The sequence below is a fragment of the Cylas formicarius genome, unplaced genomic scaffold (assembly GCF_029955315.1).
Source record: "Cylas formicarius isolate icCylForm1 unplaced genomic scaffold, icCylForm1.1 PGA_scaffold_10__41_contigs__length_53128322, whole genome shotgun sequence".
Taxonomy (NCBI): domain Eukaryota; kingdom Metazoa; phylum Arthropoda; class Insecta; order Coleoptera; family Brentidae; genus Cylas; species Cylas formicarius.
The window spans coordinates 38976733-39004434 of NW_026844214.1; the positions used below are offsets into that span (position 1 = coordinate 38976733).

General features: G+C 40.8%; 1 protein-coding gene across 1 annotated transcript in view; it reads left to right on the top strand.

The window, feature by feature from the left end:
• The window catches only part of LOC132707915 (uncharacterized), a 257931-nt gene that overhangs the window by 30267 nt on the left and 199962 nt on the right, over positions 1–27702 (top strand). The window lies entirely within an intron of this gene.

Sequence of the window (27702 nt, forward strand, 5' to 3'; positions counted from 1 at the left end):
CTGCGTTAAGAAATGGGACGGAGTCAGTGGCTGGAGATCGTTGGGGTCGTTAGAGACAGCGCACAACGGGCGCGAGTTGAGAACAGCCTCTATTTGCACGAGCAAGGTATACATCTCCTCGTAGGTGAGGAGTTGATCGCCAAGCACTCTGTAGAGGTGAGTTTTTACTGATTTGACACCGGCTTCGGCCAAGCCGTTGAAATGTGGAGCGCCGGGGCTATTAAAGCTCCACTGTATAGCCGCAGTCTGGGCGGCGAGTTTAAAATATTCTAGGATTTGTTTATGGGCACCGACAAAGGAGGTTCCTTGATCGCTGATTATTTGTGAGCATCGGCCTCGGCGAGCTACGAACCGCCGAAAGGCGGCAATGAATGCTTCTGAAGTTAAATCAGAGACCAACTCCAGATGGATGGCTTTTACGGCGCAGCATACAAATACGCAGATATAGGCCTTTAGGGACTTGGCACCTCGAGACTTGCTCATGGTGATCGAGAGGGGGCCTGCGTAATCTAGACATACCACCGAAAAAACTTTTAGTTGTGAAACTCTTACGGCTGGGAGGTCGGCCATAAAGGGAGAGTAAGATTTGGGCTTCGCCCGGAAGCATCGAATACACTGGGACAAGACTCGGTGTATAGCAGTACGTGGGGAAAGGATCCAAAATTGCTGTAGCAAAATGTATTGAAGATTCTTAAAGCCTACGTGTGGGTTTTGTTTGTGTGCCCATTCTATAATAAGCTCTGTCAATCGGTGAGATTTGGGCAATAATAAAGGATGCTTCTCGTCATAGGATAAATTGGAACGCCTAATCCGACCACCCACCCTGAGGCAGCCTCGCCCATCTAGGAAGACGGCTAACTTGCGAAAGGGTTTGGGAGGCAGATTATTTTTGTTTAGTTGTACAACGATGTCTGTAAAGCAAAACATTTGAACGTGTTTTACGATCACCAGAAGCGCATTTTGAATCTCCAATGGGGAGAGAGTGCCGAATTGTTTTGCAAGTTTATCGGATCTGGTGTTCGAAATGAATCTAAGGACGTAGGCTATTGCGTGTTGTATTTTGGGCAAAGAGGAAAATTTATTCACCAACAGCGTTAAAAAGTGCAAGAAACTGGTGTGCAAGACTAAAGTTCGCTCTTCGCAGAAGACCTCTTGGGGACGAATCTCAGTAATGCCCGGCTGTTGAGGCCAATTATTGGGTTCCTGTGCAAGCCAAGCGGGGCCTTGAAACCATAAGCCATGGTTTACGAGCTGAGCGGGTGTTACACCTCGGCACACGCAATCAGCGGGGTTCTCCGCAGTGAGACCGTGTATATGTGCCACTCGATTGGCCACGAAGGGTTTCCAGCGATGCGCTGGGGACGCCAACCATGCCAAAGTAACTTGTGAGTCAGACCATGCAAAGACTGCGTCGAGAGTGACGTGCCTTGCATAGACCTGCTTGACGTAGTCGACAAGGTCGCTGAGAAGTGCGGCAGCGATTAGTTCCATGCGGGGAATCGAGATGGCGGTTTTCAAAGGGGCTACTCGAGACTTACCAATGACGAGATGGATCTGAGGATTACCAGTAAAATCTCTGCATTTGAGGTACACCGCTGCCCCGTAGCCAGTCTGCGAGGCGTCGCAGAAACCATGCAGTTCCACCAATTGTGGTTCGTCTACAAATATACGTCTCGGAATTTTAATGGCTGTGAGTTCGGGAAATTCCGACTTAAAATTATTCCACTGTCGACAAACATCGTCACTGGGGATTTCGTCCCAGTCCGAGTGAGACAACCAAAGCTTTTGCATTAAAAGTTTAGCGAATTGCACCACGGGTGACAGAAAGCCTAGAGGATCGTAGACGCGAAAGATTTGACTGAGAATATTGCGTTTGGTACAAGGTAGATCTCCGGGCGAGCAGGAATAGGAAAACGTGTCGCACGAAGGGTTCCATTGCAAACCTAGGACTTTAATACATATGGGCTCATCCTTGTCAAACGAACAGGGCATTTGATGATGTGAGGCATTGACAGCAGATAGGACAGCTTCGTGGTTGCTTGCCCATTTCCGAAGCTCGAACTTCCCTGTTTGAAGAAGCTGAATAAGTTCTTGCTGTAAGCTTAGCAATGCATCAAGGAGGTCCGCACCTGCGGCGATATCGTCTATAAAGATTTGATGCTCCAAGGCTTGGGCCGCGCGGGGAAATTTTTTACCTTCCCGTATGGCCAACTCTTTGATCGTTCTGAGGGCCAGGTAAGGAGAGCTGGACACGCCGTAAGTGACGGTGTTTAAAACGTATTCCTGCAAAGGTTCCTGATCGGAGAAGCGCCAGAGAATTTTCTGGAAATTTCGGTGTGCAACGTTTATCAAGATTTGCCGATACATCTGACGTATATCGCAAACGAACACGTAACGATGGAATCTGAATTGTAGGAGTATCGAGGAGATATCCTGCTGCAATTTTGGGCCTGTAAGCTGGGTGTCGTTTAATGAAACACCGTTTGATGTGGCGCATGATGCGTCAAAAACGACACGAATTTTTGTATCTTTGGAAATACAAAAATGAGGTATGTAGTAACCTAGAGGAGAGCGATATTGGGCGGAGTCAGATACCAAAGACATGTGGCCAGATTTCAAATAATCTGTCATAAAATCAACATAAGCCTCTCGGAGGTTAGGATTCTTTGATAAACGCTTTTCGAGGAGGTTGAACCTTTTAAGAGCTTGATTATACGAATTTCCAAGCGTGGGCACGGAATGCTTAAAAGGAAGTGAAACTACGAATCTCCCGGAGGTCTCGCGGTAGGTAGTTTCGTTATAATATTTGTCACATTTGATGTCATCAGGGGATGGAGGTATGGACCTTGAAATCGATTCAAGTTCCCAAAACTTTTGAAGACCAATATCAAGTGTTGGCTCCGTGGATACGTGAAGATTAGTCAAGTGATTGGAGAAGGCCAAACATTGGGCTCTGCCTTGCAGGATCCAGCCAAAGACGGTCTCAAGCGCTACCGGTTGATCAGGGTTGCCGACTAGGCGGCCCCTTTATAAAAGGTAGGGTACTAATTCAGCACCGATTAACAGGTCAATGTCGCCTGGAATGTTGAATTGAGGGTCTGCAAGGGGCAGATGTTGTATATGGGCCAAGTGTGAGCAATCGATTACCATTTTGGGCTGCGAAGAGCAAATTTTGGGCACGATAATCGCTTCAAAATTGAATATAGGTTCGAGCTTATCGCAAGGGCGGAGTTGGCATTGGATCATACCTTGGTTGCAACTGGACGACATATTGTTAAGCCCCTCTATGGGAACCAAAACTTTTTTACGGGGTAAACCTAACCTGTCTGCGCAGTTCTGCGAGATAAAGTTTGCCATGCTTCCCGTATCTAGCATTATTCGCACCTTTTGGAAGAATCCGTAGATATCTTTCACGTGGGCTACGATAGTGGACAGTAGAACTATGGATTGTTCTGACACGGCAGATGATCCGACAAGAGTCAAGTTTGGTGGCTGAAAGGCAGCTGCACAAATGGAATCGTTTGCGTTTGCATTGGGCAAAGCCTGAGAGTGGCTGGGGGTACTAGTAAAGAGCCGGGGCTCAGTGGATTGAGCTAAGTTGTCGTCCTCGTTATTCTTGGGAAAGTGGAGGAGAGTATGAGGTGGAAATTTGCAAATTTTGCACTGTACTGAGGTGGGGCACTGCTTTAGGTTGTGTGGAGCCCGTAAGCAGTTGATGCAGTAATTATGCTGCTTGACAAGGGCAAATCGGTCGCGCGGAGTCTTGGCCAGAAAGACCTGGCAACGGAAAAGTATATGATTACCAGAGCACGCAATACATTTGCTTTTTTGGGCAGAACTTTGTTCAGGCGTGTCGATTATGAAAGCCGAGGTGGATTTTCTAATGAAACTAGAGCTGGTTGGAGTTTTAGTTCGAAGACCAGACGGGTTAGAGTTCATTAATTGCGCCGAGTCCAACTCCTTACAGTATTCTTCAAGAAAATCGCTTAAGTCCTGAAATTTTGGCAACTCAGTTGTCCTGAACTCCTTTTCAAACTCAGTGCGTGTCTGACTATCCAGCTTTGGCAGCATCATGTTAAACAATAAAAAATCCCAACTGTCGGTGTTAAATTTAAGGGCTTTAAAAGCGGCGGGCTTTTGAACCGCGGGCGCATTAAAAATCTCATGGTAATGGCAGGTGGCTGTGAAACGCTTATTGTCATACCTTTTACGCAAAGCCTCATATGCGATTAAATAGTTGTTCTCCGTAATACTCAAACCCTTAATAACATTAAACGCGTCACCTTTCAATGCTCGATGCAAGTAATGAAATTTTCGGACGTCTGAAAGCCCTACGTTATTATGTACGAGACTATCAAACATGTCTATGAATGGCGACCAGAATTTAAAATTCCCATCGAAAGTAGGAACGTCCATTTTTAATTGAATGGCCGATTCGCGGAGAGGCTCAATATTACTGGCGTTTTGACTAGATGCAGGGGCATCCGTGGAATAAATATCGCGTTTAAACATTTTGATTGCGTAGTAATATATGTCCGCCTGTTTTCGAACCGCATCGTGTTCCTCGAATTCCGCGTCATCGGCAAGCAACATAATTACGGAATTATGAGACTTGCCGAATTCACCGTACATTTCGTCACACTCATCGGCACGAACCAAAAATTGAACTTTTTTTGAAGGATCGGTCTCGAACTTTACCCCGACCTCGTAGGTTTCCTTTAACCGATTAAGAGCAGCAGTGCGCTTCATTACGAGCCTTTTCAATTTTTCGGTCATTTCGAATTAAATTGTAAAAGAACTAGACACCAAAAAATAAACGGCTACGTAAGTAGTACTAATTGACAGGAAATGTAACAAAAAAACGGCAAATACCGACTCTGTTATTATTTGTTACAGAAACCAAAGCGGAGTAACCAACGTTTTTTATTTGATAATTTTTTGAAAAGTTATTAACACTACGGTCGTAATGCGATATCGTAGGCCTTGGTCAAACCGTGCGCCCAAACACTTGTTTTTATAATCTATATATGGATCTACCAACAAAAAAACTTTCGATATGGATCGATAAATTTTGTACCTGCGGAAGATTTAACCTATTGATGCATTTATGTACCTACCCACAAATAAATGTTTTGAACGAAATACGCCAAGCGAACACTATGACTTTTATATGATGCAGAAAATGAGCATGTATAATATTGAAAATATAGAAATCGCGAAACATTCGGCATCCGGCTCGAAGGACCAAAATGGGTCGTCGCGACCCTGAGGTTAATTTAAAGCGGACTGTAATTTTTTAAGCAGAGCCCGCAAGACGTGGACGTGAGGGTAGAGACGGCACTAACCTCTTGTCGCTGCTGTCTCGCTGGACTGGGGCCCCAATAGCAGCTCCTCTTCGATCTTGAGGATCACGGTCTCGGTACGGTGGAGGTGGTTCACACGCACACGCAACGCGTAGGGAGACAATAGTTTTTTCTTTTGGGGGTTCAACACTATCGGCGTGCTATCGATGCCAAGTTCGAACGCGACCGACGTTAAGCCCGTTCTTAGTCGCACGTGCGCGCGCTCTCTCAATCTTTTAGCTCTACATTTTCCGCATGGCGGCGACACCTTACGGGCCACTAAATTTTTAAACTTCCGCGGTTCTTGCCCGGGTGTTCGCTTTGCGGATTTAACAGGTGCCAAATGTGAATGCCGTAGGGCAATCGTTCGAAAGTTATCGCCGGTAATGAAATTTCTTCCAATAGTAAGTTAAGTTATAAAATTCCTGTAATGCTATGAAAACAAAATGGTATTATTACGCGTTTTGTAGCAAAATATAGTTTGAGAATTATAAAATTGAGGCAAATATTAAGTTTAGAAAAGTGCACATACGTATTTATAATAAGGCTTTACAGTGTTTACATTTGCTTAATCACAGATTACTTGATTCTATAACTTTTATAATGAATTAAAAGTTATAATATAATAATAACAATAGTAGTAGTAGTAATAATTGTAATGATAATAATAACATATGTTTATTCAGCGGAGAATTATAAATTAAAAACAATACATCACTTTCGAAGTACATCTATAAATTTAAAAATATCAAATTTTCTCGAAAACACTTAAGTTGTGACTGGTCATATTTCATGAGTTTACTCTGCCACATATTGCAGAAAGTGATTAATGATAAAAAATGTTTACAGAAATTTCATAGTTTATATAAAATTCAAAATTAAACCTAGATAATATAAACACTTTAAACCAAATAATTCTTTAAATTTGATATTGAAAACAAAATGTCAAGTCATTTTTTATAGATATTTATATAGAATTTGAAAAAATGAATGCTTTTGTATTCCTACATTTAAAATCGAGCATAAATGATTAAAATCGGTTAGGAAGTAAAAAAAATATATATACAAAAAATACAAGCTGTCGAATGTCAGCTGCTGTTGGGATGTTTAGAATGCAGAATAAGCGTGGAAATTCCACGGAGGAATGTGTTAAAATTACATTTTAACACATTAGGAACTTTTAACGTAACGCTCTTTCGTGTTCTTTGAGTCTAGTTGGTATTTTTCGTCCGGTCTTTCCAATGTATTCTTTGCCGCATATGCAGGGAATGCTGTAAACTCCTGCCATCTCAAAGATGTTCGGAGATTTTTGGACAAGTAGTAAATCTGGTTTTGACGTTATACTTCTTTAGAACAGTGATGTTTTGAATGTAAGGAAGAACCACAGTGGCAAATGTAGGAATGCTTTCAGCTATATTGCTATTGGAAGGTTGTGGTGAAGTGTATTTTTTGATGGAACGCTTAATATCTTTATTGTGGAAATTATTGTAGAGAGGAGCACATGTAAGGTGTTTTAATTCTGGGTTCAGTGACTTGGGTAGAAGATAGTTTTACGGTTCTGTAATTAAAAGTTATCCGCAATGACTGGTGATAATGGAGAACCCAACAACTTTTTCGGCCGTTTATTCATAAATTGGACCGTTAAAACAAAAATATCTTCCAGACATTTTCCAATTGATATGAGAATGTTTGGTTTCAGATTATTGGATTTTAATATGTCCGAAATAATGTCGAGAGTTTCATAAATAGGTTAATAGATAATTAGAATATCGTTTGGATCTAATGAAATGAGTTTTAATTGTTTTGTTGTTAAACGAAATGAAAGGAATTAAACACTGAACTATCAGTTTTCATTGTAATAGGGTTTAATATAGAAGCCAGATATTTTGCTAGAGAATATGCTGGAGAATCAATGGTACTGACAATAGGTCGAAGGGGTAATCCTGCTTTGCGAATCTTAGGGAGTCCTGAAGAAGTCAACAGGATGATTTTCGAAATGTCAGCAAGTTTAATTTATCAACAACTAATGCAAAAGAAATCCAGAAGATTTGTAAATATTATTAGAGTAACCTGTGGAAGTTTCTTTGAAAAAATATAATTTGAGGATGTTTTACAGTTAGTCATAGTTAGAAACAACGCGTAAATTAATAATTTAAAATACTTGTAAATAAACGTTTTTAAAACTGTTGTGATAGTGAATAAGTTAATTCTTGTAAGGGATAAGTTTATAGTTGCGTATTTTAGAACACGGGGTATAACAAAACACATTTTTCATTTACTTTTGAACACACCAGGTTTAATTAACCAATCCAAATAAAAATTGTCAAAAATTCTTGGAATTCATCTCCAAGCAGGTGACGTTTCATGTCAATTTTAATCAACTTTAAATGCATAAAGTTTCAAACCAACTTTTATATTAACAATTTGGAAACTTGGATTTGGTTGTAATAAATTATTAATACATGTATTATTGTAAATCAGTCAATTTATGGTGTCGAGTATTGGTATTGGTATTGGTATTGGTATTAAAGGGGGGCGCCCTTGCGGGCGTCCAAGCACTTAGGCCACCAGATAGGCCCGTTGTGCCCCCAGGCCGCTCTAGAGGGCGTCCATAATGCCGCCCCTCCTGTAGAAGGTCAGCAACTCATTTAGCCCAATACCGTGAGTCCGGATCGATCAGGGCCGTTCCGAAGACTCCCAATCTTGCCCATGTCAAGGCAGGGCACTCGGTGATCAGATGATACGGGGTCTCCTCCCCTTCCATGCACCACCTACACTCCGGGTCGTCTCCAATGCCTAGCAAGCAAAGATGCCTCCTAAGCCTGCAATGTCCTGTGTAGGCCCCTGTTAGTGCTCTACACTCCCTTCTGGTCAGTCTAAGCAGCTCCCTGGTCCGAGGAAGGGCGGGCCCATCCATCATAAGCCGCGCCTGCCTCATTCCCGGAGCAACTCTCCAGCCCCCCGCGGCCCGGTCTCTCGCCCAGGCTTCGAGAGCTCCCCGCCTCACACACGGGGCGATCCCCAAGCGGGGCTCTGGCCCTATAGGCCTATGCGAGGAGCCCTCTCTGGCTAAGGCGTCCGCTGCCTCATTGCCCCGGATACCGGTGTGACCCGGGACCCAGACCAACGTGACCTTTCTCTCCTCAGCCACCCTCCTCAGTACCCCTTTGCACTCCTTTATCAACAAGGAGCGCGTACGCACTGACTTCAGCGCCATGAGTGCAGCCCTACTATGCGAGCAGAAGAAGACTCTCCTGCTTCCGTAGTTGAGCCGAAGCACCTCTCTGGCCGCCATCAATAAAGCGAAAATTTCCGCCTGAAACACAGTGCAGTACTGACCCAGAGGGACCGACAAGCTTGATCCCGTTGTCTCGCAGTACGCTCCAGCTCCGGCCAGATCTCCCATTCTGGACCCGTCCGCGTACCAGACAAGTCTATCCCAGGAGCCGACTCTGCCCTCTCTCCAATCTTCCCTTGATGGAAAGAGAAAGGTCAATTTATCAAAGAAGGTCATCTCGGGGATCATGACGTCACTCGGCATGCCCATGACCCCGCGATCCCCGCGACAGCCCTCTAAAATGTCGTACGGACCCCGATTGAAGGATCCCTCCCTCCAGAGCCCGCAGCTCGCCAGCCTCACAGTTGTCCTGGCCGCCTCCATCTGCACCCGATCCGCCAGAGAGGGCAGCCCCACCAGAGCCTCCAGGGCCCTCGTGGGCGCCGTTCTCATGGCGCCCGTTATGCAGAGGCAAGCCAATCTCTGCAGTCTGTCAAGAACTAGCCTTGCTCCCGCTCTTTTGGTCCCCGGCCACAATGCCACTGCCCCATGAGTGAGCATAGGCACCACCATGGTACCGTAGATCCACTGCATGATCTTCGGCCCCAGGCCCCAAGTGCCCCCTACCGCTCTCCGGCACGCCCACAGAGCTCCAAAGGCCGACCTGGTCCTTGATCTTATATGTTCCTGGAAGGTCAACTTAGAGTCCAACCATACACCCAAGTACTTGACACTTCCGCTTGCAGAAAGGGGCACCCCATCCATCGAAATGTTGAGGTTGCACTCCATCTTCCTTTTCCTAGTGAAGATGCCCCGTTCAGGAGTCAATGCATCCTCCTCACGTCCGTCCCCTGCGTCATTATCACAAGGTGGTCTGCATATGCCTGAGCATAGACCCCGTGCTCTTCCCTCAGAATATGCAATATCTCGTTCACCACTAGGCACCACAGGAACGGGGACAAGACCCCGCCCTGTGGACAACCCCATGGTGAACCGATGGAGACCTGCTCCCCACCCAGTCTTGCCTCGACCCTCCTGTCGGTTAGCATGGAGCGGATCCACCTTACAATGGCCGTCCCCACTCCAGTACTCTCCACCGCCCTGCAGATCGAGTACAGGGCCGTGTTATTGAAAGCCCCTTCGATGTCAGCGAACACGCACACCGACAGCCGTCCCGAGCCCATACCCTCCTCCAACCTGGAAGTCAGATGGTGAAGAGCTGAGCCCACAGACCCGCCACTTCGGTACGCATGCTGAGCTGGCTCTAAAGGGGCCTCCAGCTCCACCCAGTCCCTCAGATACCGGTTCACCAGTCTCTCCAGAGTCTTCATAATGAAGCTGGTGAGGCAAACAGGCCGGTACGACTTCGGGTCCGTGTAGTCACTCTTCCCTACCTTGGGAATGAACACTACCCTGCTGTGTCTCCACAGCTCGGGCACGTACCCCCTCGCAATGGAGGCCCTGAACAGGTCCATCAGCGGGCTGGTCAGGAGACCTCCGTCCCTTTGCAGCAGAGCTGGAAATACTCCATCCCCGCCCGCCGACTTGAAGGGGCCAAAGCTGTCAATAGCCCACCTCAGCCTACCATGGGTAACCACCCTCCTTGCCGTGGCGTAGTCGCCTCCAAGACGACCCCCGGCTTCAATATTCCCCCCTGTGTCCGGATCAGCGGACCGTGGGAAGTGCGTGTTCAGCAACTGTTGTAGTGTGTCCGTTGGTCCCGCTGTGTAGCCACCGCCGGTCCTGCGGACCACTCCCAGTCTTCCCGCAGGGTCACTTCTGAGTACCCTAAGGAGCCTAGCCGCGTCCGGGGTATTCATTACTCCGTCACAGTAGCCCCTCCAGGCCCTCCTCTGTCATGCCCGTAGTTCTTTTTTGTACTGTCTGCGGACCTCCCTATAGAGATCCCAGTCCGCACCTTGGCTGCTGCTCCTCGCTGTATTGAACAGCCTCCGCACTTTCCTCCTGAGATGCTCCAGGGAAGAGCTCCACCAAGGAGTCCTTCTCGCCCTATGCTCCTCTGTCTCAGGGCAACTATTCTCGAACGCCCGCCTCATAGCGGAGCTGACTCGGTCGGCGGCCTCGTCAATCTCCTCCATTGTGCGGTGTTTCCTTGGTAGGCCCCCTAGGCGCCAAGCGAGTTCCTCTCTATAGAGTTCCCAGTTTGTTGCCCGGGGGTTCCTAAATCTAACGGGTTCCCGAACACCCATCTCCAACCCAAAGGTGATGTATCTATGGTCCGACATAGAGTCTTCCCCACAGACACACCACCCAGTTATTTCCGGGAGCAGAGCCCTGGTACAAAGTGTTAAATCTATGACCGAGCTCCGACCGTGAAAAACGTGGGTTCTACCCCTCTGTTGGCCACCTGCAGCCCTGCAGAGGCCATGAACTCCACGAGGTCTCCCCCCCTTCTATTCGTTGCCGCGCTGCCCCACAAAACGTGGTGAGCATTGCTGTCACAGCCAATCAAAAGAGGAAGATTCGCCTCCTCGCAGTAGGAGACCAAGTCACTGATCTCCTGCGGAGGACAGCTGCGGTCGCCCGGAAAGTATGCAGAGGCGACCACTACCTAACTCACGCCGTCCCGGGTGGGGGATCTGACAAGAATTGGAACCAGGTCCCTGGACGCTTTGTCCCTTAGGAAAAAGGCCTCCAGCCCCATGGTTAAAATACAGGCCCTGGGACCGCCCTCTAAGGAGTCGACACTATGCAGCATCGATCCTCCCAGAGATAAGCCCTTAACCCTTGATTTTACAATCCAGGGCTCTTGGATCAGTACAATAGATGTACCGCCCTCCGAAATTTTCCTGCATAAGTGGGCCGTTGCAGCCCTGCTGCGTTGCAGGTTAATCTGTAATATCCCCGTGAAGATGTTATTGCGGGAATACCACCTGCGGGTCACGATGCTAGCCTCAGCCCGAATCCGAGCCCGAGGTAGCACCTCCCTCCGCTTCCGCTTCCTGACTGGTGGACCCTGATGGGATTCCCCGGTCAACTTCCATCCGAGATACCTCCTTGGTTCTCGCTTCCTCGGAGGGCCCTCCGGAGGTCTCCTCCACAGAAGCCGTGGGCGCCGCCTCTCCGACAGGCCCGCCAACCTCCATGGACGAGCCCTCCTCGTGTGAGCCCCCCGCGGCCACCTCATCTCCCTGCGGCCTCGGCGCGGCCAGGTCCTTCTTCGCATTTCATTTTTGGTTCCATAAAGGTCCCACGAGTAGCTAGGGAAACATAACCGTCCACCTCTGCAGAGCCCCGCATGCAGAGGTAAGGCTTCCTTCCCCGAGGTGCGCCCGGTGCCTCGGGGTTGGGATCGGTAGAGACTGATCTTCTATTCAGCCATGCATCCCCTAGGCCCGACCCCCCACCGTAGGATTTAGGATTTTTATTGAGGTTTACTTCTCTTGGTCCAAGTGGTGAAGCTCAGACCCCCCGCGTCGCGTGCCCACTCGTCGAGCCGGCCCCGACGCCTGGTTTATCAACCGACTACAAGCCAGTTGGCACCGTTATACCCTGTGCAGGCCCTTAGCCACGACACGACAGCTGGGCAGGGTGAGCTGGTCCACGACTGGTTATTTGTCAGCCCTATTGGATTTTTACCTCCTCAAGCCTCCTTATTTCCGCCACCCGGGGGACGCGCCTCATGGATTGCTCAACCACAGAGGATGGTGTCGAGTATTACACCTGATAGTTCGGCCGCTATTTATTCGAAATTCCCAGGGAAAATGAAATATTTGAAATTTGGTTTGGTACGCTAGAAATATCTCAAAAATCAAACAATGTTGTTGCAGTCCAAAACGCAAATACGCATTTTTAAAACTTAAAACGGGAATTACTTTTAGTCATTTGTTCATATAGGCGTGTTATATTTCAGTGCTAAAATATATGGCGTATTTATATTTTATAAAATATTTTCAACCGTACGATATGCTACATCGTTAATCACAATTCATCAAAATAACAATGCAACACCGCCTGCCGATGAATTTCGCTAAATAAATATATTTTATTTGAAAACTCCCAATTAGCCGAGAAATTGTATAATAAACGTGCACAATTTCAATTTAACGCATATTTGCAATTTTTTGCATGAATGTCTGATGATAAATTGCAATCTGATTGGCGTCAGATATTTATTCGTCAATTGGGTTAGTTCATTCAGTTGGTCAATTTTTGACAGTTTTTAAAATCTCCATACAATGGGAAATGAAACAAATTGCTTTGTGAATTATTTGTATTTTTGTTCATCAAAATATTTCCTTTAAGATCTAAATATTTAAAAAAGAAAGAGAATATTCGAAAGAGCACTTTTGAAATAGGAAGAACTAATCTGTGAATTAGCCTTATATATTGTATGAAGGATATTCATTTTACCCGAGGTTGCCAGATTAATAAACATATCTTTAGTATCTTAAATGAAAAAACATATATCGAATATAACACAAGTTAAAACTTCTGAAGTTTTGCATTAAAGATAAATTTTAATTGATGAAACTTCTCTGGGGATATTATTGATGTTTAACAACAACAAAGACTGATAAATATAATACGCTACCATACAATAGATTGTAAAATTGACTATATACAGTGAACTCAATTTAATCTGAAATGGCACAGTGGATCGGTTCGTTATTACCTTAATTTAAAAAAAAGTATTCCTGTGGGAATGCCGGGAAAGTAAGCAAGGAAATTTTGTAAGGGAACTCCCACAAACTACATCCAATGTTGCTATACAGGAAATAACCCCTTTTTCCTTCGCATCACCCCAAGAAATAAATTAATTTAATTACTATTTCGCAATCTCGAAAAAATCTAACGTTTTCCCATAGAGTCAACTAGACCATTGAAAAGCGACTCACTAGGGCTTCAAAATGATGCATAAATAAATATGTATAAATATCCAACAATTCGTTTTATTTATTTCGGAATCTGACGTTGTCCCAGATATTGTGTTAGACCACTGTAGGGCCACTTAGGAGTTTCAAAATGATGTGTTTTACTAAACCACCTTGAAACCGTTTGGAATATATAAAACTCCCCTCAATTATGAAATACCCAAATGTTCGTTATATTTATTTAGGGCATGTCATAATTGGGGGTAGTTTTATATCTTCCCGACGGTTTCAAGGTGGTTGAGTAATATATCACTTTGAAGCTCTCCTAAGTGGCTCTTTAATGGTCTAATTATATATCTGGGACGTCAGATTTTTTTGAGATTGCGAAATAAATATAACGAACTTTTGGGTATTTCATAATTGGGGGTAGTTTTATATATTCCCGATGATTTCAAAGATCAATACATCATTTTGAAGCTCTCCTAAGCGACTGTTTAATGTTCTGCTGGAATCTCTGGGACAACGTCAAATTTTTTCGAGATTGCAAAATAGAAAAAGGGTTAGTTTCTGTATAGCAACATTGAATAGGGTTTTGCGATATTTCCGTGCTTACTTACCCAGCATGTCCACAGAAATATGTTTTTTAACTTCAGAGACATTAAGGACGGCTAGTAATAGACATTCTTATCTTTCTCTTCCTCATTTATATAAATGTGTAATTACTTTATTTACAAACATTCATGTTGAAACCATTTGCATATAATTTGATGATCAAACAATATTTTCTTAAACTAGTTGTAAAAAATAGAATTTAAAACAATATAACTTGTTAAAAAACCTTCACAAAAAGCATATTTTCAATTTTTATTGACGTTTTAAAACATTTATTGCTCTGAAAATACCAGTATGTATTATTTCAAATAAGATTTGAAATACACTTGGAAAAGGGAAAAAAAGTCTTTGAAAATTTTATATATCTTTTATTTCTTAAACTGGTACACATTATTATGTCATATCAATTAGTTATTAGGTACCTAAAGAAAAAATTAGGTCATGTAATATGCAATTTACTATATACAATTTACCATTATACTTAATGTTTTTTAATTAGCACCAGCATGAAATTATTAGTAGATATTAGTAGATATACATGCACGGGATTGTCACCATCCAAAGTAGTCAAAAATCAACCACTTGGTTCAAAAAATTGGGAAAAATGTTTATAAAACAATCTCCTATTACACTTCTCTGTCGTTAGTTTTGGTTCGTAGTGCATAGTGCAGGACAAAGAACGGAAAGTTTTCCTCACAAAATTCATGTTGGATGCATTACCGGAAGCATTTCAGTTTAGATCAACTTTATTTTTTTTAACTTTATTTGTTTTTAAATTACGTGACTAATAAATATGTATTTTCCTCGACAAAATTTATTATTACAACGCACTATTTAAATTTACACCTATTATTGTTCTAACCTGTGTTCACTTCTTATTGTGTAAAAATAACATTACAAACGTGTTAAAAATAAATATTTCGAATACTTTATTCTTCCCCCAGTTGGGAATAATAAAACCTGAGAATGTTGAAACATAGCAATTTGAGATTTGTTATTTAAACAGTTTAATGTGCTCACGCCGATGGCCGGCCAAGGGCTTAATTTAAAAATTATACCACGCAATCTTGTTCGTGTAAAAACCACAAAGGGGTTAAAGGTGCAGCTTTATGCAATATTCATTTCGTTATACCAGTCTTATGCAAACCCGATCCGCGAAAAGTCGCGCAATCAAAAACTTTTAATCATGCGATGCTTTTTTCCTGGAGGCCAAAGCAATCCGAACCGAATGCGTTACAGAATTTGATTTTGCATAGTGGCTATTTTATAAATTTGATAAGGGCTATATAGCAAAATATAATAATTTTAAGTATAATAAATAATAAAAATGATGAGTGATATTTAGAGCAAAGTAATAATTATTTAATGGAAATAATTAATTGTTAGTGTCGATAGCTCCATATGACTTCAAAATAATCAGATTCTTATTGACGCACAAAACTTTTCATTTAGTCTGACAGCAACAAGCTATGTACTAGTTTGGGTTTGCAATGACAGACGGAAACTCTAACTACAAACACACATTTTCTAATCCTCGAGAGAGCTAGTTGAATTTCAAATATTTTATAGAACAAGTGTACGTGCAAAAGTTAGAAAACTGTCATATCGCTTTAATATCTTTATACACCCGTGATACGAGCAAAGTTCAACACCAGTAGGAAATAGACTACAATTTGCGATCCTGATATTCGTCCGCCAGCGAGGGAGAAATTGAAACTGCTTGGATTATTTCTGGGTTTCCACTTAAAACTTTAGCGCAATTATTGATAAAATAATTTACAAACTTACATAAATAGTGGCCTTGTATTAGCATGTTTTTAAATTGTAATTTACTGGTTCTCACAGTATACTGGAGGTAGAGTTTTCAAAAAATACTCACATTAAAAACACCTACCTACACGGTATGACTGGGCGAGCCGACTATGCAAGGTTGGTATACTGCACCAGAATTATAATGCATTTACAACCGATGCCGTCATTAACTTTGCCTATTGTTTATTACTCCAAAACAGCAGCCCCTTATAGAACATCCTGCCGAGCAGACCCTTACCCGTACCCATTTCAGAACCGTTCTAGGAATTTATCTACCTACACTAACAAGCGGGATATAAGTATGTTTTCAGTCTTTTTCCTAGAGCAGTTCTTGAAACATGTACATAAAAAATTAGTACAAAGTAACAATTTATTACGTTCTATGTCACTTGTTTTTATTGCTGATCCTACTTCCCCTTCTTCTGAATTTCTTATAAAATTGTAAACATTCAAAACAATTTTTTTGCTGAGCTAGTTGGTCTTCTAACTTGTCATTAGATTCGACTACCACCTCCACTTCGCCTTCAAATTGTGGGTTATTCTTTCTTTCTTCTTTACTTCTAATGGCCAAAACTACATAAGGTCATTCGAGCAGCTTACACAATTATTAACATTATTCAAATATCCTAAAGAATGACTTCTTAAGAGAAGGGTCTTTACCAACCCATCACCCTCTGGATTTGTTACATATACAAAATGGAATTTCAACAAGAAAATGGTTTTTTGACCGATTATAAAAAACGGCTTCCTCCGCTTCCTTCGCGGACCATCCGGGTCCATCCGGCCTCCATACCGGCGTGAACAGGAAAAAACGACGGGACCGATCACGATTATAACTTTAAAACATTCACTGAACACTAAAAACACTAAATCCACACTGTGGAAACCGATTTCAAAGTTTTTGGGGACGATTACAAGGGATTCTGTGAGGAGTGAACGGAGGTTAAACCTTCGCGTGCAATGCCCCATCACAGAAACCAAAATTTGGGTTATTTTCCATGTCTTCTTCTGCTTCATTCCATGGTCTCCACATTTTAAAGTGTTAAAAAACAGGAACCTTCAAAACACTTTTAATTGTAAGATTCTAATAAATGTTTGCCTATGTTCTTGTGACGTATCTTTATTTACCGCGAATACAATCTATAGTTTTAAAGACTGTTGTTAACAAATCGAAGAACTATGTAGAAGACACAAAAATACAAGAAGAATGTTGTTAATCCACAGCCACGCAAGACAAAAATTATTATCTTCAAACTTACCTGTAAGATAAATATCCTTACCCTTTGAACTATCCAGTATCAGGTACATAAATACCTTCTTACTGGAAGGATCACATTCAAATACCTCCGTAATATACGAACATTATTGCAATCATCAATGCTTAATCAAATTTAAAACGGTCCATTTACGTTTCAAATAAAAATTTCAAGTTTCTACAAATATTCGTTACCGTAAATCTCAGGCAAGACCTACTTAATGCAGAATAAACATCTGTTGGGATGGGTCTTACTACGGTCCTGCGAAGGTCTGCGGTTAAGGTACTGTAAAATACTTAAAACGTCGAAGCAATAAATGCCGCCAGCCAGACGAACCAGAGGGTAACCGCCTTCCGAGGTTTGAAAACCAAGGAAAAGTTGTGCAGCTAATAGCTACCGGTCGTTCGGATGCGGCGTCTTTAAACAGCCGAGTTTTCGCTGACCGAGCGCTTGACGCATGACCTAGTTAATTAGGATCCGCTACTTTGAATTATAATACACCAAATATAATTATAAACTCTGTTTGAGCACTATCCGAATGACTTTTAAGTTCTTCCTACCATGTTAGTATTCTATTAGCATGCGTAAATTTTGATAGCATAGGATTGTGCTGACTATTCTGAGGAGGGATGATGTGCTTTCCTCAAACACCATGTGTGGCGCAGTGTCTGGAAAAAATCATTGGAGAACACTTCGGAAAATAGTACAATTGTAAAGTAAATTTTGCAGCCCTAAATGCCACTTTGCTCCTTGACTCATGACTCAATAGTTAAATAAGAACAAACGTTGTTCAGATTTTCACATAAACATATTTAAATGACAGCTGTTTCGGCAACACCGTGCCTTTATCAAATGTGAATATCAAACGGTACCGATGTTTATAAATACAAAACAGGTTGTAATTACTTAATGTGAGGTATTTGAGATTTAACAAGGGGGATTTATTCAAATCCAGTTGGTCATTGAGTAATACACTCGAACCTCTCATTTTATTAATCTCCATAGCTTCTAGTAAATTTAATTTTCTATGTTTTGAAACAGTGTGTAAAATATCGAAATTGTCGTCAAAATTGTGTTTTTCCAAATTTAAATGTATAGCGTAATTAGAATCTGAACTATTGTTTTTAAATGATCGTCGATGTTCGTTGATACGTTTTTTGAAAGATCTACTTATTTGTCCATTATAAATCTTAGAACATGATTCGCAATTTGATCTATAAACTCCAGAATTCTGGGATCTATTAGATTTAGATTTATTGTTTTTAACAAATTTTCCTAGGGTATTATTAATTTTAAAAGCAATTTTGAGGCCACATTTCGAGAGATCATCTGAAACTTTATTACTAGGTTCTCCTATGTATGTTAATGTTTTTAAACCTTGAGATTCAGTAATAGAGCGGGGATATATAGAATTCAAAGTTTTTTGAAATTGTTTCTTAGTTAAGATTTTATCTATCAGTGAAGGGTCATATCCATTGTTGAATGCTATTTGTTTTATAATATTTAATTCTTTTTCGAAGTTTATTGCAGAAAGAGGGATAGTTATCAGCCTATGAATAAAAGAATAAAAGGCAGCCATTTTGTGTGTATAGGGTTGGTTTGAACTTTCATGCATTATAGTGTCTGTGTGTGAAGGTTTATGGTATACTGAAAAATCTAATTTGTTTTGTGCTTTAGTTATCGTTAAATCCAAGAAATTTACAGAGTTATTTTGTTCGATCTCAGTAGTAAATTTTATGCGATTGTGTAAAAAGTTGATATAATTTAAAAAGGTATCTAATTGTCTCTCAGTCCCTACGAAACACGCAAAAACATGGATGGATTTTCATCAAGTAAAAGCCACTTCAGTACAATTCATGACTCAATCTTTGAAACGAGAAAACTTATTTTTTGCAGCATGCTTGGTAAATAATTTTTCAATTGCTGATTTAGGTCCCTTAGCAAGCGATACATTTGAAAACCTTTCACACATTAATTGATTGGACATCCCTTTTTTGGGTACACGCTGTCAGACTTGTAGGGAAGGTGCTTTAAGAATCTGTATAGAATCTCTATACACCTTCGTGTGTGGACTGTATCTTGTTCTCGTACCGTCAAACGCACTTTCCCTTGTGGTGGTCAGTTCGGTACTGGCGCGATGGGCGGAATCCCGTCGGCTGCACAAACGGTCTGGCACGCACTTGGACCGTGATTGATGCATGATAGTCACGTGACTCTGGCGTGTTCACACATAGCGGGGTTTCACATATAGCAACAAAAACTAATAGGTTCTTAACATGAAAGAATGTAAGTTGTTTCAAAATGAGAAAGTTCAAACTAAACACTTATTACAATGGCCAAATGAAACTTAAACATGATGACAAAGTGACAGGTAGAAAAATGAAAAATGTAATTTAAAGGTCAGTAATTGGAAGCGGACACAACTTTAGGACAGCGCGTTTTATCACTCCCGATGTGGTCTGGACTGAAACGACGCGCACAATATTGTCACTACCTGGATGAAGTTCAACTATACGCCCTAGCCGCCATTTGAACGGGGGTAAATGGTCATCGCGAACTAAAACCATTGTACCAACTACAAGATTATGCTGGTTCTTTTTCCATTTAATTCTTTCTTGTTATTGACCAATATATTCCTTCGTCAATCTTTTCCAAAAATGTTGTTTAAGGACTTCCAATTGTTCAAAGTGAGAAAGACGATTCAAAGGAATATCCTGTACATTTGGATAGGAAATTGATTGAAGTGAACGACCAATTAATAGATGAGCTGGAGTTAACACCCCTAGGTCGTTTGGGTCAGAAGAGAGTGGCGTTAGAGGTCGAGAATTCATTACGGCCTCTATCTGCGTAAGAACTGTGTAAAAACTTTCAAATGTTAAAAGGACATTAGACAGTATTCTTTTGATGTGATGCTCCGCTGATTTCACTCCTGCCTCCCAGAGACCTCCGTGGTGAGGCGAGTAGGCTGCTATAAAATGCCACTGTATATTTAAGTCCAATCCGCACTGATTTTTTACAGAATCTGAGTTGTTTCTTAAAAAATCGCACAATTCTTTCAACTGATTACTAGCCCCTTTAAAGTTGGTACCATTGTCAGTATATACGTTGGTTGGTCTACCCCTGCGAGCTATGAACCGTTGAAATGTCTCTAGAAAGGCTTGTGTTGACAATTCAGTGACAAGTTCGAGATGAACTGCCTTGCTAGTCAAACAAATAAAAAGTGCGAGATCGCATTTTTGTATTTTACATCCGCGTCCCTTGCGATCTTTTATTTGGAAAGGGCCGGCGTAATCAATGCCTGTGTCTGAAAAAGGTGGCCTTGGTGAAATTCGCGCCTCTGGAAGATTACCGATTATTGGAGTCGGAATACTGGGATTGAATCGAAAGCACACAATGCATTCTCTTACAATGCGCTTGGCAAGATTTCTGCCTGCGACTGGCCAGAAAGTTTCCCTGATATGGGAGAGAAGTAATTGTGGGCCGCAATGCAGAAGGACTTTGTGTTCGTACCTAAATAACAAGTAGGTAAAATGATGTTTTGAACATAAAAGTGCTGGGTGCCTTTTATGAAATGGGTAGAATGAATGTTTAAGTCTACCTCCTACACGAATTAGACCATCGTCAAGAAAAGGGGTCAAACTAAGAAGTCTGCTTTTTGAGGAAACCTGATTTGACTTTGAAAGTTCATGTATTTCCCTTGAAAAGCTTTCGCGTTGAGACAACTTGGTTAAAACTTCCTTTGCATGACGGAGTTCGAAGATTGTTAAAGGTTTGTGATGTCCCTTGAAAGACTTTATTTTGCATAATTTTAAGATTGATGAAACGTCCTGACACAAACGTACTGCCTCTTCGAAACTGTCAGCTCCAGATAGCAGATCATCGACGTAGAAATCCTTACTGATGACTCGAGATGCATGAGGATTCAATGATTCGTATTCGATAGCTAACTGTTTTAAGCAGCGTGTGGCTAGAAAAGGAGCACTTGCCGTGCCATAAGTCACAGTATTAAGAGAGAAAGTTTGAAGTTCAGCCATGGGATCTGCTCTCCATAGAATAAGCTGCAAAGGATGATACTCCTCTTGGACTAATATTTGTCGGTACATTTTACAGATGTCTGCAGAAATGATATACTGGTGTTGCCGAAATCTTAGCATGACGGAAACCAGATCATCTTGTACCACAGGCCCAACCATCTGGATAGAATTGTAGGATACACCTGATGAAGAGGGAGCTGAGCTGTTAAAGACTACTCTAAGTTTCGTAGTAGAGCTATCCTCCTTTAGAACGCCATGGTGTGGTGAATAGTATGTAGGTTTGGAATTGGATGAATCAAAAATTGACATGTGACCTAGATCGTGGTATTCGGTCATAAAATCTGTGTACATCGCCTTTAATTTGGGATTTTTCGAAAGTTTGCGTTCCAGCTGCAAGAATTGGTTTGTTGCCTGTAATTTGGAATCCCCTAAAACTTCTGATGATTTCTTAAGTGGAATGGCTACAGTGAATCTACCATTTGAACCGCGCTTAAAATTATCAGAGAAGTGTTTTTCGACTTGAAATTCCTCATCCGACAGGATCGGCTCACTTGACAACTCTTCGATTGCCTTCGGAAATGCCTAACGGACCAGAAATGAACCATCCTAATCTACTGTTATGTAGAATAGGCTTGTGTGACCCGAGAGATATCTTTTTATTATCAAGTAAATCCCAAAATGTATCTGCGCCAATTAGAAGATCCACTTGACCTGGTTCATGGAATTTAGGATCGGCTAACTGACAGTGGGATGGTATTTCTAACTGGATGGGATCGAAATAGCAATTCGGTAATTCACCCGTAATTTGTAGGATAGCTAAACAAGTTAGTTGTTTTGAGAACTTGGAATAACAGGATTTGAATTTGACCATGCATGAGTGTTTTATGCTGGAATTGCTTTGACCAATGCCTAAAATTGAGGTATTGAATTTGTGTTTTTCGATACCTAATTTGTTAACAAATTCTGAAGTAATAAAGTTGGACATTGAAGCACTGTCAAGAAGTGCTCTGCATAAATGTTTTTCACCATCAAAATCAAATACTTCAACTACCGCGGTGGCAAGCAAAACTTGGCTTTCGGGATAGGAATTGTGTAATGTTACCTTACCTTGAATAGGAGTTTTCGATGATTCGGGTTTTGAATCAGAAGAAGTAATCGATTCCTTTTCCGATTCAGCTTGATGCAATAGCGAGTTGTGTTTTTGATTACACTGTCTGCAGTGACCTGAACGACACTTTTCAACAGGATGCCCACTGTGTAAGCAATTGGGGCACAATTTTAAAGATTGAACTGTTTTATACCGTTGGTCAATGGACAGTGCTAGAAACTTCGGACATTGAAAAATGGAATGCTGTTCTTTGCAATGATAATATGCAAATGCTTTCTTTGGTTTTCCTTTGTGCATTGAAACTTTGTCAAGAAAATCAGTGCGATTTGAAAGAAATGATTTTAATTCTGATAAGGTGGGCAGTTCCTCATTGAACTCTAGCTGTTCCCATTCTCTTATCGTATCAACATCTAATTTGCTTGTTATCAAAAATATGATCAAAGGATCCCAAAATTGAGTTTTTATTTCTAAATTTTCAAGTGAACGCATGTTTTTTGAAATGATATCGACTAAATTTCTAAAAGAATTTGACGAATCAGATTTAATATCATGAATGTTGAAAAGAGCCTTAATGTGATTGTGAACCAACAAAGGCTTGTTCTCGAAACGCTGACATAAAATGTCCCACGCTACATCATAATTTTATATATCAATATCAATGGATTGGATACACTGAACTGCTGGCCCTTCTAGTGAAGCTTTAATGGAATTTTTCGATAGAATCAAGATATTCACTTTTGTGTACAAATGAGACGAAAGTATCTCGAAATTCTTGCCATCGCTCATATTGACCCGAAAACTTTGGCAGTTCAATGGTAGGAAATTTCGCATGTGGTTTCCGGTGAAAATTTGAATTTTGAGGAACATTGGCAATGATGGATGTGCTCGAATGAGTTTCATCTTCCGTTGAATTTCTGTTGAAATCATTGTGCGATGAAATGAACTGTTTTGCGTCCGAAATTAATGCAAAATACGAAAACTCAAATTTTTCCAACTCAGATTCCGTGAAATCATTCGAATTTAAGCCCTCAAGTTCAAACTGAATTTCAGAAAATTCCGAAAGTAAATTCGATTCAATTTCTTTCAAGCGTAATTCAATTTCGAGTAGTGTCGCTCGATTAGGATTTTCAGTTTTCGCGGCATGAAAATAATTTGAAAAACGCGTTAACCTGCTTTTTATGCTAGCCCGTTTTCTTACCAAAATTTGAGTTCGAGCATTTACTTCACCATCTTCGGTATCTGGGAAGTCGCTTTGCATCTTTGGGTTTTTTGATTTTCTTTTTGCTGGCATTTTTTGAAATTTTTAAAATCAAATCAACAATGAATTATTTTCAGAATTTTGCGCGAACTCGATATCACTGAGATGCACTGAAATCTCGATCCTAATGCAACGTAAATGACTCTTTGAATTAAATTTACACCAAAATTGCAATTGCAGTTTTTCCAAATGTAAATTGGCAAATTTCTTTACGATTGGAACTCCTTTTTACAAAAAAAATTCAACGATCTTTGGATGAAATGTACAATTTTGTTTGGAAAACGTTGAAAACGGAAAACTTTGGCACTTTTTCCGATTGTCCGTAACGCGAACGCACAACGCGATGAAACGGTTCCGACGGCGACAGTTTTCTGCATGCAACGAGGTTACCTTGATTTTGCTGTCCGACGGCGAGTTTGTTTTTATCGTTGCGACAACAATCTCTCACCGACTCAATACAACTTCAAATGCTTGTCCAGGATACGCTGCTGGATGTGACGACTCTTGAAAAAACTAATTGACTAACCGAATCCGTTCAATGAACCGTGAATCCGAATGAATAGCCAAGAAATTCTTGTTTCTGTCCAAAAATCCGATCGAATGGACCAAAAAATGTATAGAACCTCTATACACCTTCGTGTGTGGACTGTATCTTGCTCTCGTACCGTCAAACGCACTTTCCCTTGTGGTAGTCAGTTCGGTACTGGCGCGCTGGGCGGCATCCCTTCGGCTGTACAAACGGTCTGGCCCGCACTTGGACCGTGATTGATGCATGATAGTCACGTGACTCTGGCGTGTTCACACATAGCGGGGTTTCACATATAGCAACGAAAACTAATAGGTTCTTAACAGAATCTTTGTTGAATCTTTAGGATATTTTCAATATGGATATTATAGTGTAGTGAAAAGTATATTTCCGAAAAAAGCTTTAGCATTTAAGCTTCCTCCTAACTTCTAGTCAGTCGTAATTTTTGAAAGGTTTGAAGTTTTTAATGGGCAATCATAGCACATTCCCATTATTCAAGGCCAAGAAAATTTAAAATAGAAATTAGCATTTCGTGATTGATAGCTTCAAAAGCTTTGCTGTGGACCAGCAGTACTAGAACAGTTATTTTGCCTCTATCTGTAATCTGGTATTCTAACTGTGCTCTGTCTAAATCCCGATTGTGCAATTGATAGAATCCTGTTGTGTATTACATGTTCTTGAAGCTGTGGTCTTTGCAAGTATTTTTGACAGCGTTGATAGAATGTTAATTGATGCCAGATTAGAAAGCGATATTAATTCAGTCAAGGGTAAAGGTATAATTCATGTTTTTTTTTCATTCAGATGGAAATACCGAATTTAAGATTATGATTTTAATTCCGGCCAAGGCAGGAGCACGAGTTTTTGTTCTGGATACAAATTTGTAAAGGACGAACTTCTCAACGTCTCGTGCGATAGTTATTTTCTATCTTGTCTCGTATTATTTCTGTCTGTAAGTTAAAATAACCTAGTTTTTTAAAAAATGTTACATTAACCAAGATTGTTGAATATTTTAATAAATAAGGTTTTGAAACATTCATTTATTTGATGTTGCAATGTATTCCCGTCTGATATTGACATTCTGCTGTTTTTTGTTATCTAAAGTAATTCCAGAATATTACAACAAATCGGGAACGAATTATATCCTTAAAATCTTCTATTTGTTTCCCTCAACGAGACCCAGGAAACTTTCCCACTCGTTCGGACGCCATTAAGAGCCGCGAGTTTAAATCTCGGAATGCAATTTTTACCTTTGCTTATTTCAGCTTAAACGGAAAAAGCATTAAAAGGGATTACATCCAAAATAATGCCTTTCTCGTTCAGATAAGAAAGAAGGTGTTGGAAACTACTGGGCAATTATCTTCATTCTCTTATTTTCCCAGTCCTGTTTTGCCTCATCGCATTAACGGTTTCCCCGACAATGCCACTCTTGATTGCGCCGCTTTGTTACTGCGTCTATTTGTCTTTTATCAAACACGTCTTTTTTAACTTGTGTACTTATACATCGGCACTTACGCACGAAATATGTCTTGTAAGCAATTTCCATTCTCGTACACATTTATGCAAAACTGAATCCTCGCCACAACCCCGTACAAAACAAAACCAACCAAAAGGAAAATAATGGATAGCAAATCAGTTCCCTGAAGGAACCCGACCATGCAAGAAATCCCAGCAAATATGCAAAATGAAATATGCGGGGGCCTCCTCCATTAGAAACTCCCCGAGGCTTATAGGAAGATCGTTAAACTTACCCCGCTAATCGTAAGACAGGGGCGCGGGAGAATAAAAGTGAGAAATGGGGCAAACTCAAGGGAGGATTACACTGTTCCCTCCGGAGGATAGGAAAATACGTAAAGAGTTTTAAATAATGCTCCTTGTTTATGTACCGAGCATTAGTGTCGATGGTTAATTATATTCAAGGCCCGAGGCCCGAAGCGTACAGAATTTCTCTGCCCTCGCTGGAACTAACTGCAAGAGTTGTTTATTTGATCGATTCACATCTAATAAAGATAAAATATGAAACAAGAATTTATCTATTCTTACAATAAATAGTTTAAGATCTCAAATAATCACCATATACCATTCAGAATAAAATGCCTGGTCACAATTATGAAGACTGATGAAGTCCACCAAATAATTCGGAACAGTTTTATGGTCAATTTTTTCCTAAGTCTGTCGGAGATTTTTTGAAAATTATATTTCGATTCTTTGGGAGTGTTACTGCCTAGAGCTTTTGAACTTGAATTATGCGGACCAACAAACATAGAGAAGATTAAAGGATTTAATTTACATAGATCCAAGGTCACCAGAGACATGATCTGCATTAAACATAGATAAAGATATGGAAAGGATATTTGTAGAAATTTTGAATCATATTTATCAAAATCAGATTATGAAACAAGAGGGGAAAGCTCTCATTTCACTAATTTTTAGAATCGTGATATTCTCTTCTTTGATATTTGAATAAAAACAGATTAGATTCCTTTTTAATCATCTATATGTGAGGGAACAAGAAAAGGTTCAAAATATATGAGACTAAGTTTTTGATGTGACTAACCACTTTCTGGTTCACCTGGGGAATACTATATCTCATGTAGAGCCGCCATTACATTGTTTTGAAATTATTTTGGGATAATTTTCAATTTTACTACTAAAACAAACATAACATAAAGTTTATTTGTTATTTGCTTAGCAGAAGAACTTGTTCAATTACCGCACGAAAGTGAAAGTTAACCAAAAAATAATAAGGTGTTTTTGGGTCTAAAGCTCTTTGCCCCTATGATGCACGATTTTTGCTTAGTTTGTATGTGCACAAGCTCGTAGTTATCTTAGCAAGCGTTCGCAATTCGCAGACTCATATGAGACATTTAGATCAAAAAGAGATAAAGCACGACGTACTGCAGGGAGTAGTCGTTTCTCCATTGTTGTTTTTTATTTTTATGCTTGCAATTTGACGATTTGTTTAGTGCCCCGTAAGACTTATCAATGCGTTAATATTTAATTGGATACACTAAAATTGGTTTGATACCGAGGGACCCTGGGCTTATATAGCGCAGTTTGGATAACAACTTTCCTAAATTATAAGAATTGACATGCAACAACAAACTCAGCTAAACTTAAGATGGTGATATTTGCTAGGTATCGTTTCTCATTAACCCTAATGAAAAATAAAATAATAAGGAAAATAGTTCGATAACGTCACAAAACATTAAGGTTCATGATTAGAATTTTCGCAAAAAGTCAAATTGGATTGGAAATAATGTGCCCATTTTATATCAGACATCCAGGTGTTCTACCTTGTTCTGTACGAATGAATTTCGTGCTTAAAGCGAAGACACGTTATACAATAACTGAAGATGCAATTAATAAGAGATTGTCGAACTTCCATTTAAAATCTTTTAGTATTTATGTGGTATATATTTATAGGTCGATATTAAATTACGCTCTAAAGGCACTTGGTTGCCTGTCGCAAATTCGACTAGCTATTGGTAAAAAATCAATGCTCAAAAAACTAAAGTCATGTCCTTTAGTAACTCCTCTTTGGCAACCCAGAGAAAGCTTGTCTTAGGTGATTCAAGCCTAGATGTGGTTAAAAGGTTTAATGATCTTGTTGTGACATTATCTTCTTCAAGCAGTTTCCAAAGC